Source organism: Aythya marila (genome assembly GCF_965140915.1).
Source record: "Aythya marila genome assembly, chromosome: 3".
In the NCBI taxonomy this organism is placed as follows: domain Eukaryota; kingdom Metazoa; phylum Chordata; class Aves; order Anseriformes; family Anatidae; genus Aythya; species Aythya marila.
In genome coordinates, this window is record NC_139044.1 from 64,852,911 (window position 1) to 64,871,544 (window position 18,634).

Sequence of the window (18,634 nt, forward strand, 5' to 3'; positions counted from 1 at the left end):
GGTAATAGAGATAAGTAAAATATCGGGAGAGATTCAAGTCAAAAATGAGAAGTTTTTATACACATACATCGTGTTTATATGGGTTAGGCTATTTTAAATTATCTGTGTTTATATTGTCACAGTGTTCACAGAATGTGAGGTAATAAGAAAGGTCATTTTAGACAGTTTATTCTATTGGGATTTTGTTGGACATTAAGCTTCAAGAACCTTATAGATTGCCTGTTTCACAATGTTTAATCTTTGCTTGTGGCATCACTGTAAGATCGTAGGCTAATTCATGCTTTTTACTCCTGGGTGAAAAACTATGGTCTCACAGCTTATCTGAGTAACCTGCCTTTCACCAGGGACCTCTTTCTTACAAATGAACCATTTGTAAAAATTTCATATTAAGCTATGTTAGATAATAGCTGCTTTTTATTGGCATCATCCTCAGGCACAAGAGTTAAAATCATCGCATTTCAGTATAATCTATTCTAAATGTGTTGGGTGCCTTGCTAAGAAATAATGAAGTTCTGCTTTCTCTTTTTTCTCCAAAGTATTTGCACGAGCTCTTAGTTCTCCAAGCTGTGCCTCAGCACTACAGTTAAAATCACTTTTCCTTGCACATATGCAGGAGCAAAACACAGCTGAGCTATGAGCTAACCCAGACTTTGCTGTGTGCCCTACCTGTGATAAGGAGCAGGTATTTGTATGCAGGACTCATCCTAGGATATGGTCACGGGGATAGCAATCATCCACTTGCGGTCTCCATTCCTTTTAATACCAGAAAGGATACATGCCACCTTCCTCTAGCTTGCATTGATAAATCAAACAGGTGGGAAGTTCAACTTGCTCAGCTGCATCACATATCTGAAGAAGTTGAAGACCTTTATCAGCACACTCCAGTTCAACGTAATAATCCACAAAGTACAGCCAATAATGTCAAGAAAGTGTTTGAATTAAAAAGGCCATTTAACTCAGTATATCGAATACAACTATGCTGAAAATTTTTAGAGACATTTTCTGGCAATTACTTGTTGATTCAAAATGGTAGTACTTGTACATCATTAATATTGCTGTGTAATTGCCAATTATCAATTATCAATTGATGATGACAATTCATTATCATCAGTTAGAGTGCATTTCATACACATTTGGGGTATATATACAGCCTTCTTCTTTTAACCACTGACTGAGAGATTTGCATAGAATAACATCTGAGGTAGCCAGATTCTGTGTGGGACAGATCTGTACTTCAGGAGCCCATCACCTTCAAAACAAATCTTGTCTGTTTCCTGTGAGTATAATTGCCAGCTCTGGCCAGAAGCAGAAAGTGTTTAGTTTATTTATTTATTTTGGTCTCCAGGACCTGCATTATAAGCCTGTAGTGAATGCACTGTGTGTTTCTGTGTTTGGTTTTTCTGTTTGGTTGGTTTGGTGTTTTTTGTTTGTTTCTTTCTTTCTTTTTGTTGTTGTTGTTTTGTTCTGTGGTAGTGGTATTTATTTTAACAATTGGATTGTGGTAAATATCTATTATCTGGAAGATATCTTTTACTCGTCCTTCTGTGGAACTGGCAGGTGGGAGCAACAAAGGTAGACTTGAACAGTGCTGTTCTCTACCCCTTCTTGGAGTACTTTGGGCATTAATTAGATTTAAAAGCCAAGAGAAGGACTTTACATTTGTTTTTTAACACATTTCAGGAAGAGTAGTTGTCAGATGCAAGACTATAAAAAATTAATATTTCTGTACAATAAAATAGCCAGGCTACTATTTGAGAATTTGGTAGTAGCAAAATAATGTTAACCATTCACCATATAATTCTAACTAACATATAATTCTATAATATAATTCTAACTCTATTCTATCTGAAGATGTAAATATTAAATAATTAATCCTCACATCCTCTCAGTAGTCTGACTGTCATTATTTCAATTTTACAGATAAACTGTGGAGCAGAATAATTAAATAATTCAGTTAAGGTCACACAGCAAGTCTGCTGAAGACATGAAAACAGAATCAAACTGTATTGATTCTGAGTTTAGTACTTTAGCTACAGAACAGTCTTTTCCTGTGAAATCTCTCTCAGTTATGATACATCTCATGCATAATCTAAATTAGAAGCATCATTAAAAAGGGAAGTTAATTATCTTCTCTCCTTTAAAAACTATTTGCTGATTTTAATATTGAATACATTCAAGCAGTTTTCTCATGTGATTATGATGTGAAAAAAATCTAAACACAAATCTGAAAATAATCATGTTGTTTCTTCATGTTTTCATGGTATAAATAGCAGAAAACACCCATGGCAACTTTATTAGGATAAAGAATTGCAAATATGGAGGTATAATTGGATTTGGTTTTCAAACATATCAAAACCCTAAAAGGCTAACATTTACATTCTCCCTTTTCTTTATTTATTGTACATGACATTTTAAGTAAACCTGTTGTTATGGGGAAAAAAAAAAAAAAAAGACTAGAAACTCTGCATTTTTCTAGGAAAGGGAAGGGTGGTTTTTAAAAGCACCTTGTATAACAGTTTCTGAAATTTCATTTTGAAAAGCAAGTGCAAGGGAAGGACAAGGCAGAATTTGAAGGTATGAATGTAAATTAATGAACAGTACCCAAAAACTTTAGAAAATTGCCCTGGCACGTTAAATGATTCTGACATAAACAGAAAACATTTGATCTTCAGGCACTTGTAGAAATAGACAGGGAGATGGTTCACCAATTACTGTCTCAGACTTGGTTTGGGGAAAATTAATTTAATGTATTGCCAATTAATATCAGTAGAGCAGTGAGAAACCCAAAACAAACTAAAAACAACTTCCCCCCATCCACCCTCTTCTACCTCCTCCCCCCCAAGCAGCACAGGGAAATGGGGGCTGTGGGCAGTCCCTAACTCTTCGTCTCTGCCGCTCCTTCATGGTCCCTCTCTGCCCCTGCTCCATGTGCGGTCCCTCCCACGGGATGCCATCCTTCCCAAACTGAGCCTGCGGGGGCTGCCCAAAGGCAGCAGCTCTTCAACAACTGCTCCCACACGGCTCCATACCACTGGGTCCATCCCCCAGGAGCAAAATGCTCCAGCACGGGGCCCCCTCCCCGTGGGGGGAGGCGGCAGCTCCCCCCAGATCCTCTGCTGCTGCATGGGCTCCTCTCACATGGGCTTCAGCTCCGGCATGGGCCCTGCTGCTGCGGGGGCTCTCCATGGGCTGCAGGCCACATCCACCTGCTCCACTGGGGGCTCCTCCATGGGCTGCAGCATGGAGATCTGCTCCATGTGGGACCCATGGGCTGCAGGGGGACAGCCTGCTCCACCAGGGGCCTCTCCACAGGCCACAGGGGAACTGCTGCTCCAGTGCCTGGAGCACCTCCTGATAGGATCCTCAAATCCAAACGGATTTTCCCTGTGCTACCTGCATACTCAGACTTCATTACCAGTTTTGTCTAAGCTTTGCCAGTTGGCATGGAGTTAGAGGAAGAACATCTATTTGACAAGTAGCTGAACTTATTGATTTACAATATCACTAATTAAAATTTGTTTTGTTTGAGAATCTGAAGTAGAGATTTACATCATCTCCAAGCTCTCACATGCAACTGCTTTATTCTGTGATGTGTCATAGAGGGAGGATGTTCACCTCCACAACCAGAATAGCTTGGTTAGGTCTGCTGCAGTAGTCAAGTACTTAAGTTTCACTCTGGGATGCACTGAGATCTTAATTTCTGAATGCCTCCTTATGGCTTAGTTGTTAAGCTCTTGCGTAAAAGATAAGAAATTAAATCAAACACAGAAGGGATTTGGATTTGATTCTTCTGTTTTCCAGAACAGCGTTATATCCAGCTGCAGCTTGCGTCCCCCACCTTCCAACCCAGAAAGGACTGACCAAAGACCAAAAGAGGGTTAATGATTCTCCATTACAAGGGGAAGTAAGTTCTCTCAATTCTCTCAGAGAAATAAGCATGTAATGTCCAAGATAGTTATCTTATGATGAGACATATGACTTACTGAGAAATATCCCTCTCTCTTCTTTAATATGAGATGTAGATTATATGAAAAATTTAGAACAGACACCTAATTTTTAAGATAATGAAGTCCCAATTAAAATGCCTAGGTTTGTTTTGAAAATTGGGATAGATTTCTAAAGCATATAGATGATACCGGCTTTTGGAAAGGGTACCCCCTTAGTGCTTCTGCAAAGAGAACCCTAGTGCATTTCATTAACTTGGGACTTGGGACTTTATATGTGCAACATATTCTGCAAACTAAATTTAGCATTTACATTTTTCAAGGAAGATTTATATGAGAAAGCTAAGATTCATAACAATAGTTTAAATTATAACTGGTTTTAAAACCACTAGATGTATTAATAAGGAATTTTAATGTGGCCATCATTATGAGATGCAAATTGTAAGATGTAACAATTTATTTCTGTGTTCCATTAAAATTCATTATATTTAATTAACTTATAGTTTAAAATTCAGTGGTTTGCTTGCACTCTGTATAAAGTAGATATAACATACTATGTAAAACAGTTATAAAATACTATAAAAGAAGCTTTAAAAATTAATTTTATACATGAGTCTTCAGAGAGGAATGGAAGCACTTGTTGACTCTTAAGATTTAATCTTCTGATCATTACATTTTTTATTTTTTTTTAGTTCTTCCTTTTTTAATTCTCTTAAGAGATTCTGAAATAATGTGGAAATCATGGGTTTCACTCTTTTCTGTTGCCATTTTGACTATGTTATAAAACAAGATTATGACTTTACAAAGAAAGTGTTCTTACAGATTTGCAATGGGCAATTTTAAAGTTACTATTCAGAAAAAAAAAGGGGGTTTCATGTGATAACAACTATAATTCATATGTTCTATCAAAAGAGCTTTGAATTGAAAATCATGGTTTGGAGACATAATCTGAAACAGCTGAAAAGAACACAGGAAGGGACAACTTCTACCTTGGGAAGTATAGAGTCCATCACCACTAGAAACTTTATAATCCTTTCCAAAACAATTATTTCTTATTCTGTTTTGATAGATGCTTTAATACAATACTAACAGGCAGTAAAGGGGTAATATGGGACATATCTCCATAAATACATATATATTTACTAATGTATATCTGTGTTACAGTCTACTTTTTTGTTGTTTTCTTTTTTTAAGATCTATGCCAGATAAAAATACTTGAATTGTAGTAATGAGCAGATGAAGAGAGACTGTTGATACTACCTACTCCTATATCTCAGAAAGTGGAATGAAAGATTGGGTTATATTCCTGTAGCAAATATATCTTAATTTAACATTTGCCTTTTAATAGCATATTGACTGATCTAAGCATATGATATAATACAAAGGGAGAGGAAATGTAAAAATATCAGCTCTGAGTGTATTTACCTACTCCTCTCTTCCTCTGTAACCATCAGTTCTACCTATCCCTTCTTTATATCATCCTAAGACTAAGAAATGCTTCTTCCAGGTATTGAAGCCATACCAGAACAGAGGTTGCTTCTACCAGCCTAAAAGTCTTGGTGTCCATCAAAGAAAGTGCACAGCAGTCTTTCAGATGGCAAGGCCTTGACACAAGTGCCTAGCAACGTGTGATCACCTATGTGTGCCTTGTGAGAGAAGTCACAATGAGAGAAACTCATTGTCCTTTTGCACAAATTAATGGAAACCTTAAGAATCTCTTCTTCATAAGGACTGTCATTACGCATTTGTGCTGCGTAAGATCTGTGCTGTAACACTGCTCTGGCCATACTCAGGAAGTAAGCTAGTTCTGCCCTGGGCTGTGTTTAAGGTCATCAGCACAGCTAGCCCTCTTGACATCGTGCTAAAGGTCGGGTACATCAGATCAGCTAGATTACAGTTTGTGTTCGCACCATCACTGAAATAGAGTGGCTTGATTTGGGCTTACTTAGAGGGCAAGCAATCCAAGGCTATAATCTGATGATATGGACCTACTAGTCTATCAGTAGAGCATATCAGAGTTTCTTCTGCAATCAGTGCAACCTACTTCTTGCACATGACATGAAACTGATATTAAAATGTATCTTGATAGACCATAACTTGTTTTTTATTTTTCCACTCTGCTGGATCTCATCTGTGCTGATTTGCAAGCACAAAGCAGGCACAGATTTCAATTAATTGGTTAACAGAAGATTCAGTAAGTACAAGGGAACCGATCTTAGTTACATGATAATTTCTGTAGGTACTTTCAGAACACTTTATAAAGAAGGCAAGTATTTTTAACTTCATTTTACATTCAAGGAAACTAATTCAGGAAGAAGATCTGAATTACCAGTGTCACCATCACCTGTCCCACCACCCAAGCAAACTAGGTATCAGCGTCATCCACACTGAAACTGCGAGTATCCTCCTAGTTGGTTCCTCTTGTATTTAGTCTCTGCCAAAACTATGATTATAGCTTCTCTTTTATGGTAGCCTAAAGAGTGCTTTTCCGTGTAAAGGGATTAAATGATATTTTAAATGTGTAAATGAATTTTTACTGAGATAAACTTCTCCCTGTTGGTCTAGAGGGAGGATTTTATTTGAGTGAGATAAATCTTTTGTTCACCACAAAATTAAATACCAGCCCAGTCATTATGCTTTCCACAGTTATTCTGAAAAAGCTTGTTGACGGTTTGGCCAGGCAACAGTTCTAACTACACCCTAGAGATATTGTCATTTCCAAACCTATGCTGTAACAGTTAGAAATCCTTTAGGAACAATGTTAAAAATGGATACCTTGATTAAGTATTAAGTTTGAGAATCACAGGAAATTCTGTGGAAGAGAGTAAAATGTGAATGGGGAGGATGTGTGCATTTGGGAAGACGTGCTGCAGGTCAGCATCCTGATCGGTACTGACAGTTCTCAGGATGGGGGTCTTGCCCAGAAGTGGATCCCAGAGGTGAGAGCTCTGTAAGCATCCTGATGTCTTTTTTTGAATGAAATAAGAAATCAGACATTTTTAGATATTTATAAGCAACTCTGAAACAGGGTGTTTTCTATTTCTGCATATCTTTTCCCCAGCAGAATTTCTGTAATATTTTTCACTATCACAAAATAAAACTGTTCTTCACCTTTCTTCATGTTATAGCAATGGGGACAGTGATTATAACACTGCAGGCAAACCACAGGTATTGCTCTCTCTCTACCAAATGGCAGTCCTGTACAGACAGCAGTGGTACAGTGTTCTCAGAGAAGATACAAGCTTAAGGAGGGGTTCTGGTCATCCCAGTGTCCTGGGGTACTCCAGAGAGGATGGGACTCTCCACCACTGATGTTAATGGATAAGTTGGGGAGAAAAAAAGTCTAACAAGAGACTGCAGAAAATACCTCACAGCATATGCTATCTAGCATAGCCCTAGCATGCAGCAAAGCAGCACAGGAGCATCTAACCAAAGAAAAATTTCTCGGAAGTATAATAGTCATTCTGTGACAGTAATACAGCTAAAGCAATTCAGACCATACCCATTCCACCTCTCAGATGTGTTCCAAAATACAGAGAATATCACCCAAATATGTTTCTACTCTGAGCCTACTCAATTGCTACATCAATTCCTAATGAAGTATCACAGCCAAGTATACTTAGTATAATTTTGCTCCAAACACATAGTCTGCAGTAATGGTTTGGATCCATGTGACATTAAAAGAGAAATTAAAAAAAAAAAGGGGGGGGTAGGGGGAGGAAGCATTTTTGGGGACTATTTCAAACTTTCCACACTAAAAGTCTTCCACCTTGAGAGAAAAAGAACTGAGTTCTGTAAGCTGTATTGGAAGTAGCCGGCACTGAAACTCGGGAGCTGCTTTCCTACAATTCCATAATAGGATTTCTTGTAATCAGTACTGTATTTTTTTATCTTATTTTTTGTGGTACACCAGGTTGCTTTTTCAAGCTTTCCTCTACAGCTGCAATTGCTAGGAATGTATTTCCTTGGGAAAATGGAAGCTCTGGTTCTTGTGAATTCACAATGCTGTGGTTCCCAGGAACTTAAGGTTGATGCAAGTTTAGGCTTCCCCATTCACTTGAATTTAAATAAATAAATAAATAAATAAAAGATAATATAATAATAATAAAAACAGGGCATGCAGAGAAGATATTAACAGGCATAAAGTATATTTTCTCACCTTTTCTTTATGATCATTCATCATTATGTGGTTCCATGGGTAATGTGTACTGAACTCTGGCAATACTCAGACATATTTAATTGCTCCTCATCAGCTATCTAAGCCAGAGTTGTTCACATAGTGATGTGTACTTTCCTGCCATATTTAGCTGTTTAGATCACCTTTTTACAGTGCAGTTGGGATGTTGAATAAGCTGGGATTATTTAGAGATGTTGTTCTGCTGCTTGATTGCTATAATGCAGCTTCCCTCATCAGAGACATTTTGATTGGAAATCTGCAGTATGAGTCACAAAGGACAATGTTGATGTAATTAGGATGCTAAAATGACAGTGACAGTGTTAGCTGAGTTGTGGGTATGACATTCAAATACTGGGTTTTATATTCTGTATTTACAATGGAAATATACCTTCAGACTTATGACACACAGTAGCAAGCATCTACCACCATTATTATAGAGAAAGTGAGGCTTATTATGCATTGAGTGACAACAGCTTTCAGACCTGCAAAGCTAAAGGGAGACTGCTGATGACCAGGACTATTTTACTCCTATTGTTTGGAGTATATAGATCTTGATAGCCTAGTGGTCATATCTAGACTGTGGCCAACAACCAGGAAAACTTCAACAGTAATTCCCATCTGGTAAACTAAAAACTTATTAAGCGGGGTGCTTCCACTAAAAATACTAAATGGAAGTGCAGGCCCTGTGTTGGCTGGTTGCTGGGCCAGTGCAGGGCTCTAGGTCTGTCACACTGAGGAACATGGGAGAAAATGACTTGGTTGCTCAGAGCAGCATCAGCTGCTGGCAGTGCTGTCACCTGCATCCAGAGTCTTCCAGAAGAACTGAGAAATCAGAGATGAATATAGCTGGAAAAGCATAGTGCCTCTTCTTTGAAATGAGGCATTAACATAGTCACCTACATGAGGCCTGCAACCGTAGGTCCAGAAAATATATATGCAAAACACCACTGTTATAACCAAATTTGTGGGATTTTAATTCATGCTCATTACTGGGGCAGAGGCTTCACCTGAAAGCTCCAGTGATTTGGATCCTGCAGATATTTTTAATTTGGAATGTCTGCTGCTGGGGGAACAAGGAGTAACTCCACTAATGAGTAATGAGCCGAGTGAACCTGGTATGGAGTGAATGTAAGATTAAGATTAAGAATGAAGTCTGCAGGAAGTGTCAAGGATGTAGTACATGCTGTACCATGTCTCCCTGAGAGTAACACACACTTATAGGCATGGAACTAATTTTGCATAGCAAATAACACATAAAATGCATTGTTTTTCATGTCTGAACACAAATAACATATATGTAACATAAAATATATTTTAACAAACAAGTACTGCTATCAACAAACCGTCTCTATTCTTCAGTCTTTACTCTGGACTAGCCTGGAGATCCCGTCTTTCCTGAACACACTTAAAGTCCTAAAGTTTCCAGATCCTTGTCTAGCACTGATAATCTTTTGTCTCTCCCAGTGGAGTAGAGTACTAAAACAAAAAAAATGCACAGCTTCCAGATGCTCTTCTCTCAGTCTTCTCATGGGCCTTTATTGTCCATGGGGCACTTCCCATTTATTTAATAATTACTCTTGTATTCACATGCTAGGCCATACCAAAAGCATTCTAATTTCTGGTTTTTGGCCTTAAAATAGGAAAATACATAGACAACAGCAAAAGCCAAATGAAGAAGACAAAAAAGCGACACTGGCAGTACTATTTGGCTAGTTCAATAAGTTGTTAGGATGTTGCTGGAGCTGCCAGATTCCCACAGCTGTTGTTAATTCTGAAATATAGCAAGGGTATGAGCTTGCCACTGGAAGTAGGAAAAAAAAAAAAAAAAAAGGTAAGAGAGGCTGTTAATAGAGAGAGTTGGGGCTACTGTCTGTGGGAATTATGATTTTTAAGGCTAAGACCATGAAGCTGTCACCATGTTCATGCTCTTTGTGATTCTATGATTCTCTTTGTATACTGAAATTTCATAAGATATCTCAGAAACATTGTACATATGGATGCAACAGGTACAAACTCTTTGAGGCAGATTCTTCAAAGTACCCTTACCTAAAAAATTTAGGGAAAACTGGAAGCAAAATATTCGTCTGGGTGGCTGGTGCCTGAGCCGCCCAGTTGCTGGGTAATTAGGGAAACTAGTAATCGCCCAGGCTATGTCTGCATCAAGATGTAGTTCTGCTTTTGCTTTTCTTTAGGTGTTCTAGTTGTACAACTCAGGAGGACATTGTGATGCTGTTAGTATCGTACAACAGTGTGTACCTGTCCTTCAGTTTTCACAAAGGATGAGAAATCTTCCAGTGGTTAAAGCTATCATGAATTGATAGCTGGAATGATTTCTTGCCCTCCACAAATTTTTGTGATGTTGAAAATGTTCTTACTTTTTTCTGTGCAAAATTGCTTTCAAACCATTCCCTCCCTAATAAGCAGTTAGAGAAGCTATGGGCTTCCTTGAAAAATTGTTCAAAATCTGCCAAAAAATATCCTTGAGAAATTGTTAACAAAATGATATTCTCAAGAGAATGTTTTGTTTTTTACACACTGATAACTAAAACAACAACAAAATTTATTAAACATTTTGTGATCAAGTCTCCTTGAACTTTTCCAGAGAATAACATAGTTTTATGTGCAATGCATCAGAATCCAAAAACATTTCAGAAGCAATATATGGAGGGAGAGTAGGAAACAAAGGGAATTTAATTCACCTTGTCCAATGAAAACAAGACACTCATTTGTACCATAGTTTATAGTTGCTGTCCAGTAAATCTCAGTTTGGCCTCTACTAACAGAGCAACAGCTTATACACTGCAAGAATTTTTAAAAGAAATAAAACTCTTACTTCTGTATTTTAAGCAATAACAGCAGTGGAAACTTGTCTATTGTTTTTAGGTTCTATAAATCATGGTACTATAAACTGAAATTCTGTGCCAAATTTGCCCTTTTATGTAATTTCCCTTATATGTAGCAGTTAAATAAAGCAGAGATGTAAAATCCCAATGGAAAAATAAATCTAGCTGCAGTAATCATACTATCAACACATCAGCTCTGCAGAACTCTATCTTGCTTCCTTGCACAAAATGACAATTTAAAGTATCTTTCCAGAAGTCTCCTGGGAGATTATCATATTTTATTCTCCATTTAAAAAAAAAAAAAAGCAATAATACTAATAAAAAAATATATCTTTCAGAATGTAGAATTTCCCGGTGAAATACTTACCGTTCAGTTCAGCATAATAGGGTAGTTTCAGAAACGTTGAAATGTAATTTATTTCATTTTACTTTTATCAGCAAGTAAGGTCATCTATCCAAAATAGTTTTTTTTTTTTTTTTTTTTTCCGGTTGTACATATTTCATTTGGTATCTTCTTAAATAACAGAGAAATGCAATCAAATTCCAATATTTGTCAATCATACACGAGCTCTGTTAAGTGATCTTTTACTTCGTGTTTTAATGTTTACACCATGGGCATTGAATAAATGCTTGCCTGGCATTCAGAAAATAGCTTAAAGTGGGAAGACTTCCTTGAAATTGTAAGTACTTTTCTAAATATTTCTTAAGTACCCCAAAAAAAATACATTTTCAAGTTAATATTATACTATTTGGAACTTAGAAAACATCTTCTCCACACAGTTATGTCTTTGAAAATCCAAAGTAACTCATTTTTTAAAGGCTTTTTTTTTTTTTTTTCTGTAAATATATTTTTTTCTCCTGTTGTTTTTAGTGCTAGTAACAGGTGTCAGTAAGAGTTCACTAGGAACCACAGTCATGGAAATAACACACAAAAAAACACTTTGCTGAAACATTGAAAGATTTTATTCTAAAACATCCTTAGAAATATTTTTAATGTTCTTTGATTAAAAAAATATTAATCCTCTGTATTGGCAGTTAAAATAAATCCACTAGAAGTAGCTGGTTGAAAACAGTTATCATATTTGTTGTACTTAAGACCCAAATCCAACCTGGTAACCTTGCATAGCGTAGTAACTTTGAAAGATAATAAATAAAATAAAAATAAAATATAATAATAATAGGTAATAAAATAATAATAAAATGCAATGCAATGTAATCAATGTAATAATAAAAAAATAGAAAATAAAAATCCTTGCTGACATGGAAAATGAAAAAAAAAAAAAAAAGGAGCAGAATATGAATGAAAACTAAAATGGATTTTAAGAATCCTTTATCCTTAAAGCTTTCTATTCGTGTCAACTATGCAAATAGATGTACTTGTTTGCATATTAGAAACGATTATTGAGTCAATCCACCCTACTGCCACATCGTAGACAAATTTCATCAACGTTCTGATATGAGCAACTTCCTTCTCTTCCTTGATGTACTTTTTTTCAAAAAGTCTGAAGGAAGATTTCTGATCTCAAGATATGTATACAGAAGTCTTATGCTCTTAATGATGTTCAGGACTTCAGGATTCAGCCTGCTGCTATGCTTCTTTCTAAGGGAAGTGTTTGAGATCAGTGCTTTCTTTCACATCCTCTCTGATAAAAGGGTTAAGGTAAGAAAGAAAAAGATACTATTTCTCATACACAATAACCCCATCTCCACTCTTCATCTCCTCTTCTCACCTATCTCTCTCCCTCATAGTTGTCAGTGAGGCAGGAGTAGTTGTGCCATTACCACCTACATCTCCTGGCTGTCACACGGCAAAGCATCAGCTTATCTCCTTAGACCCACTGCTTCTACCCATGTCCAGCAGTTTGGGCAGTAGTTTTCTATATGTTCATAAGCATGTGTGTGTGCGCGTGTATTTACATACGTATAGATGATGTGTGTAAAGGTACAGGCACAAAGAATGTAAAGTGGTGTTGATAAGACATTACAGTGAATCTAAAAAATGTGTTAAATTTCCTAAGGTTATTGATGTGTGTGTGTGTCTATGTAGGGGAGAGTGTTCATTATTTGTAACTTGTTCTAGAGTTTAGGTTCTGACATGTATCTTTCTTGCTGTCTCTTGAGCTGCCTTAGGTTTTTCATTTCTAAGCCAACTTTGGTCACAAAGGAATAGCTTTTGTGCTCTTTTTCTCACTTCTTAGATGTTGCTGCATTCACTTGAAAGAACAAAACCGTAACCATACTGAAATTAATAGAAGGCTTGCTAGTGTTTCTGTGAGCAAGATTTCATCTCTGATACTTCTTGTCTTTCAATAAATTCAGCTCTTCTGACAGTGTTTTTCAGTGTTCTGAAAAAAAAAAAGGAGTTCAAGGTGTTATTTATTTATTTATTTATTGTACAAATCAAGGCGTCATTGGCTTATATTGGCTTCTGATTATATCTTACATTTTCCTCTACTAATGTATTACAGTCAAGAAGTTCGGGATCTGTTTTCAGAGACTGAAATGAAGGTATGCTAGAGGTATCTGGTCTGAATTAATGTGATGAGTAGTTTCTGGTGACATTTGTTTGAAGGAAGATATTCTATCCCACAGATGCAACCATTTTGATATAAATTAAAATCATCATTGTCAAATACCATAAAAACTATATGGCATTATGTAAATCACTTAATCTTTCTTGGACTTCATTTTCACCCCTCCTTGACTCCCACTAAAGCAGTTTCAGTAATAATTTTCTAACTGTGCTATGATTAGAACTTAACTAATGCTTGTAAAGGTCCTTTATGATTATTTAAGGAAGGCATTTCAGAAGTAACTATTGCTATTACCAATGCAGCATTGGTTTTGCTTGTATGGTGCTTATAATCTGTAGACTATTTAAAGTATTTTATTAAAGGAGGGAAAATATCATTAGTTTCATGCTATAGTTGTAAAAAAAAAAAAAAAAAAAAAAAAAAAGAGATAGAAAGTGATTAACCCAAATTAAATTTCATTCAACTGAACTCAAGTGAAACGGATAAATGAGCCAGGAAGTTCTCCTATCACCTTGCTCTCTGTCCCATGTAAGAGGTTTTTTAGGGCACCAGCAGGCTCTAATAGTGATTTAGACTTGGCAAAACCATGCTGTTCTTCATTAGATCAATATGCTGGTCAGAAATATCAAGATTTACTAATATTATTATTCTTTTTGGTTTCACTCCCTTTATGAAAGATTACAACATAAGAATTTTATTTACTTCATTTAATTTGGCTGGGAGGGAGACTTCATAGTATTCATAGTAGTTTGGTCTTTGGTTTTGTTTGATGTCTGACCATGCATGCCAGAATCTGCACTCAGATCCAGCTTGTGCCCTAAACATTAGCATGGCTGCCTGTTAGCTGTCAGCCCCAGGATAGGAACCCAAAAGCTTCCTTAGGGTATTTAGGCTGCCAACCTAAATGCAGGAAATTAAACCAGTGAGGATGGAGACACAGGATAAGCAATGGAAGAGGCTACCTAAAATGGGACAGGGATGTGCCTTCCTCCATCCCTCACCAAGGCACATCCGGTACTCTTTAAGAGTACTCTCCTTGGGACTCAGAGCTGGGAATCCTCCCTTGAAATCAGGGAGCTAGACTCTTTCTTTTATGAAGAAATTGGGGTGTTACAGCTTTTTAAACCTAGCAAGAGGAGGACAGAAAAAACAGTCGCCCATCATACAGACCAGTTTTTGTGATCTTTCCAACACAGGAGATTCAGACCACCTCTATCACCTCCCTGCACCATCCCCCATTACAAGGCTGTAAACTGCACAGGGAAGGAAGTTGGACACCATGCTCCACTGCTGCAGATGTGCCCCTGGGCATAAATCATTAAGGAGTCAATAGGCAAGAGACAGAAGGAGGTCAGGGGAAAATAGTAGTGTCTGGATTAGCAGCTCGGGCACCAATAAGGAGGAAAGGATTCTTTCCTTCTAATCCTAGATCTCTTCTCACATTTTAAAATCAACAGTCACTGCCATCAAGGAGCTAGGAAATCTTTAAGGAAAGTGCAATATCTAGGACCGAATCACTTCATGCTGAAGTAGGATTTGTATCTCTCATCCGAGTTTGTAGCTTCAAGTGCTGCATAAAGGGACTTCACCCTATTCTGGTTTGTTTAAAAGCAGAGAAGCAAAAAGCAGCTGCTAACACTGCATTTGAGATGGAGTCTCTGGTTGTAGACACAGCTACTAAGTTCTTCCTCAGGGCTGCAAGCTGGGAGAATAGCTGGTTTATCGATTTAAGTGGCCCTTCCCTGTGAAGAATGAGCCCCTTCCAGGCATGTGCTGGCACCAGGCTGCTGAGTGCACAGGAGGCTGAAAGGCAGAGGGCCAGAGAGTGTTCAAGCATGACTAGCATTGAGGAACAAATGAACAGAGATTTTCAGGGTTGCAGTTTTGGAGTCAGACACCAGCATACCCCCTGAGCCCTATTAGTAGTGCCTGTTTCTGGTTTAGGGCTCCTTAGGACCAGGGGTAGGCTAACCAAGCATGAGTTTCGGTCCCTCTTATCATCCTTGTCATCAAATTAGTCCTACCCACCTGTGCTAAGCTGCACTAACTGCAGGGAGACACAGACTAAATAAAGGCAACTGCCTGCCATCATTTTTCTTTACACCAACATCTTCAAAGCAGAGGAAAATGGAATTTAGCAGAGTGCTCCTTTTTTTCCTATTTTCTAATTTCTTTTCATTGTCCTCTCTTTTTCTCCTTGCATTTGCTCCTAGACATCTCAGTTGACTTTTTTAGAAAGCTGCTTTCTGAGTAAAATGGCTATAGAAAGTCTTCCTCATGTACTGGAACAAATGAGAACTATTTTTTCACCCCTATTTAAATGCCTCATTCTAATATGTACAGTAGGATTGTAGCAGATAAAAAATATGGGCTGCAAACCTTAAGATGGCAAAAAGACTGCCTAGCAAATTGCATCTTCAAGATATAGTAAATAATTTTACTTTAACCTGTTATTGCAGTGGTAAAAAATACATGAATTCACTATGGAATTTTTGCTCTATTAAGAATAAAATAATGTATGACAGTAAAATGCAGTAACTGAACATCAGAATGGACTGCTTTAACTTACACTGCAGATGCTCAACTTGTTTTTTTCAATAGTCTGAAAAGGAAGAAAATTAGCTAGGAAACAGCAAGTTCCATAGCAAGTAACCTGAGTCTTTTCAAATTAAGCATGATCTCTGTACTAACTACCAATCTGTTTTATGCAATTTATTGTCATCAACTTGTTCTTCCTTCCTATATTCTAACTGTGAGCGTTGCTTTCAGAGGCATCACTGCATATGTTAACCCAGACAGTAAGTAGTAACAAGAAAACATCATCTTAGTGCATGTAGGTGTTGTAGGATTTTTTTTTCCAGACTGTAATTCCTTCAACTCACTCCTCATGTATTTACTGTTTCTTGACTGAAAGATTTTTTTTTCTTTTCTATAGAAAATGTCTTTTCAGTGACTTTTTGTTACAGCTTTGTATTTCTCAGCTTGTTATACTAGTAGTTCCAGCTCTTTGTTCTTCCTTTCATTATACACACAAAGAGATACTCCAAGAAATTAACCGCTGTTTCTCTCAACTGAGATTTTGTTTTCTCAGAGGAATGTACAGTTTGAGAGGCTTAGGGGTTACTATTTTTGCTGGGTTTACAATATATACTATTTAATACATATATTTAAAATATGTTTTCATCCTTACTGTTTAATTTTCTGCTGTTTAGGTTTTGGTGGATTCCAGTTTTGTTTCTGTTTGTGTGTGAGGGTATGTATATGCATGATTTTTAAGCTCTTATAAAATTGTTATGAGCAATTATGATTTATTTTTGTGTGTGTGTGTGTGTGGATCTTGCTCTTGCTTTCTGTGCATGAGTAAGAAGCCAAATGGATTGGTCTCTAAAAAGTTTTCCTTTCTTATTTTTTAAAATTTCCAAATTTGGCCAACGTTTATAGTGACTTACACACTTCTTTGCTCCAGCAAGATAAAATACTTACCTTAAGAGTCCTGTTTTATAATGACCTTCCATCTTACACCTACCAGGCTCATTCTTTAAAATGTTTAACACTTTACCAACATAATTCACCTTGAAAACATAACTGCTGGTGTGCAATTGGAAAATGATTGGTGTTTTTCCAATTGTCCATGTATTTTGTATTGAGGCACTTGCACTTATAAGTGTTCACTTACTTGAAGTACATTTTTTCAATACAGAAAATAAGTGACGATCATTTTTGGCACTCAGTATCATAGGATACGAAGGATTTGTATTTTATATACACTGACTTTAACCTCAGCCTTTGACTTACTGAGTCTCTTTTAAGAAAGCAAGAGCAGTGTGGACAAGAAGTTGCAGAATCTGGATAAGGACTCTTGGCCATTGCTGAGTCCTGTTGAAAATCAGCTCTCTTCTGCATTTTTATTCTGACTTTATAAGTAAATGTCTTTTTCCCTTTCAACCATAGAGCTGATTACAATGGATGTGAGCACTTCAGTTGCCCCCTTTTCTCTCAAGAGCAGTTTTCTCTCCAGCAACTAGCATTCTTAACAGTTTAGGCTTTGTAAATTAAAGCAAGACCATCGATTTGCATCCTAAAATACTGATATCAGTACAGATCCAAAAGCCAGAATATTTATGAGTTTCTTAAGAAACAGGTGCTAGGCAGGCAGGGAACTGAAATGTTAAGAAGAGCTCAAATTATGAGGATTTTATGGGAAGTTTTAGAGGCCTCTCAGGCTACAGAGCTGTCTAGGCTACAGAGCTGTCTCAGAAGTTATGCTGCCACTGGCACAATCCTCCAGATCTTTGCAGTTGTATCTGCAAAAAGAACAGCATTAAATCCCAATTAAAATTTTCAAGCTTGCCTATGCAGCAAGATTCAGCAGTGTAAGAGGCTGCACACAGCCTCTAATCATATCTACACAAACAGCTGGTGCTTAGAGCTCCAAAAGCCTTGCTTTGCCACAGAAGTAATGTCCCCTAGTAAATGTTCACTATTATAAGCAGGCATTTTCCACTTTTTCCTGACCCTGATTTGTCTGCTTTGCATGGAGAGGCATTTTTTTCCATTGTACTAAGGAATTATATACTAGGAAATTTGTCAGAAGCAACCATAATTCTGGGATGTTCAGTTTAGCACACATACACAGCAAAGCCTATGATTCTTCATTTGCCACTTTACATCCCATCTCTTTTTAACTTAATTTACACCATTTTCACATCTACTGTGAGTTAACTAGGGCTTTCTGGTAGGCTGGTGGCCATCACAAACTCATACCTTGTGTAGATATGTTTTTTTTTCCATATTTCAGCTGGTTGGCTGCAGTTTTACAAGCCATCCACAAAGCTACTGAACAGCTCTTTCTGCAGTTCTGGCACAATCAGTGAGAACAGCAATTTGCTGTCCCCAAACTACATGGAAAGAAGGGAGAAAGAAACCCCCTTACCCATTTCTGAGGATGCTTTTCTTTGAACAGCTTCATTTGTTGCAGAGCATTTTCAGTGCTTTTGAAAGAAGTTTGGATTGTGCTGTATAACTAGGAGGAGTTTTATCTTCAGGAAGACAAAAAGTACTTTCCTGGGGAGGTGGATAAACTTGGCTCGTAAGTTATGGTGGTAAAGAACTGCCTTTTCTGTAGTCAGCACAGTA